Below are 2,644 nucleotides of genomic sequence, written 5' to 3'. Positions count from 1 at the left end.
TGCTCGGCCACTAAGCCATTCCTCAGCCCTTTTGATCTTTTGTTCCGAGGTCTCACTAAGCTGCCTATGCAGTACCAGCCTTCCACTTGCAATTCTCCTTCCTTAGCCTCTGGAGTATGTTCCACTTTGGAAAAGAGCAAATTGTCCTGCTTACAACCTCCCAGTGCCTTTCTCTTACAACCTGGATAAAATCCAAGCTCTCAAGCAGCTCCTCTGTATTCCCTGCTTGCCTCTGACCTCGTTCCCTCTGGAGTCCTGCTAATTCACTAAGCCTTGAGTTCCGGGCACATTGGTCTTTTTTCTGTCCACATGAGTGTCAAAGGTTTTGCTATTGCTTCTTCCAGATTTCCAAGTATTGTCACTTCCTTATTATTTATGTCCTAATTCAAATATCACTTTCTCAAGGGGATTTTTCTTGATCTCATCAGCTAAAGCACTCGTTTCTATAAAACTACACTTTGCAGTCTTTTCCAGAAATTCAGTAGCACCTTACATAATATCTATTATTTACAAGATTGATATTTCTATGTCCACCTGAAGGCAGAGACTTGTCTACCTTTTTCTGAAAAATATCCTCCACAGCTAGAATAGCAGCTCATAGTAGGTCTTTCATAACTGTGTTAACTGAATTATTTTGGATATACAGGTCCAGGCTTATCAAGTCTTAGAAATCCTAAAGGGTAAAAGCCAGGCATGGTGGTGCATGCCTGTAATCCTAGCACTCGGGAGGCTGAGGCAGGAGGATCCTTGTGAGTTTGAGGCCAGCCTGGGCTACAAAGTGAGCTCATGGTCAGCTTGAACTGCATAGAAAGACGCTGTCTCAAAAAAGACCAAAAAAAAAAAAAAAGAAAAAAAAGAAAAAAAAAAAAAGAAATCCTAAAGGCTTCCAAGAGGATTCCAAGATGTCAAAGCAAATGTGTAGCTTTCTAAATGCATCTAGCGACCTCTACTGGAATGCTTACCATGGAAACTACAGACGAGTCCTTGCTTTTACCTCATTGCCCTCTCACCTCTTCACTGAACGGCAAAAAAGTATGTATAGGTGTGAAATCATGGACCAGGGTCTTCTGAGCATCTTCCTGCCTTAGAGAAACCCCATGCCCTTTCTCCCCGATCACCTGTTATTTTTGTGGCCAGCTCATCCATATACGCTTTTAGCATAAATCGAAGAGGAAAATATTCAGGGATTTGAAAAGCAGAAGACTCTCCCTGATTCCTTTCCAGACTTCATGCATAAATGACCGCCTTTCTCTGAAAACACAGCTAAACAATGAAACTTCAGAGAGATAACCTGGGGAGCTGAAGATGTGGACACACTTCCCGTGGTGTGGTTTATTTTCCCTTCTCTTGATTCAAGAAGCAATTTTGCAAAGGGTACTTATCCATAAAAAGCAAAGAGTTGGCAAAGGTTGTCCTCGTGTTGAGAGTAACATTTTCACAAGTTTCATAAAAGTTTTGTAAGTCGGCACTGAAGGATCACTAGACTGCGCATTGCTGAGAACACTGTTAGTTGACATAAAAAAGTCAAGTGGGAGACCAGGACCAGCAATTTCAAAAAAATCAAAATAATGACAGTGGAAATCTTTCAAACACCATGAAGTGGTATGATTAAAGCTTTGCAAGCTGTTTTGCTTATCCTATGTAGTGTGTGTATATATCCACACATGGGTATTGAATATTTCAGGAAATTTGTAGAACACAAGTTGAATGACCACAAAAGGAGATTAAGCATAATCACTACCACTTAAAGACAATCCTTATAAAACTTTTAGTAGAGAGCCTTCCAATCTTTTGTGTATTCTATTCTAGTGTTTTATTCAAATACACATCACAAATAGAAGTGTTTGGTGTGTGTGTATATACATATATATGAAATTGATTCAGATATACTATTTATTTTACTTTATATCTGCAGCATTTTTATTTAGCATTATGGGTTTTTTTTTTGTTGTTTGTTGTTTTCTTTGTTTGTTTTGTTTTTTTCTGGTACCGGGAATTGAACTCATGACCCCACGCTTGCCAGGCAGGTGCTGTGCCGCTGAGCTAAATCCCCAGCCCCCAGCCTTATGAAACATATTCATTGATCTAAAGTCAATTTTCCCAAAAATGTTTTATGTAATTAAGTATTTGAGCAGGTGATACACATGCATAGTACAATGCAGAAAATTTTTTTGTTATTTTTTTGAGACAGGATCTCACTATGCAGTTCAGGCTGGCCTTGAGCTCACTTTGTAGCCCAGGCTGGTCTCAAACTTGCAAAGATCCTCCTGCCTCAGCCTCCCAAGTACTGGGATTACAGGCATGCACCACCACGCCTGGCCTAATGCAGAAAAAAGTTTCAAAGTAACTTCCTTTTTATTCTTTTTATCTCTTTTTTTTCCGGTACCGGGAACTGAACTCACAACCTTGCACTTGCCAGGCAGGCGCTGTGCCACTGAGCTAAATCCCTGGCCCCAATTCTTTTCATCTCTAATGGTAACTGCTGCCACAGGCAAAGGATTTAATAGGCCACCACGTGCTTTATGAATAAGACTAAGCATTATTCACATGGTTAGCATAGTGTCAGGCGCTACACTAAGTCCCTTATATAAAAGATTTCCTTCTTATTTTATTTCTTTTATTTTTTATTTTTATTTATTTATTT

This window comes from Chinchilla lanigera, unplaced genomic scaffold, assembly GCF_000276665.1.
Source record: "Chinchilla lanigera isolate Chin_1 unplaced genomic scaffold, ChiLan1.0 scaffold00012, whole genome shotgun sequence".
Lineage (NCBI taxonomy): Eukaryota > Metazoa > Chordata > Mammalia > Rodentia > Chinchillidae > Chinchilla > Chinchilla lanigera.
Note: the sequence above shows the minus strand (reverse complement) of the source record.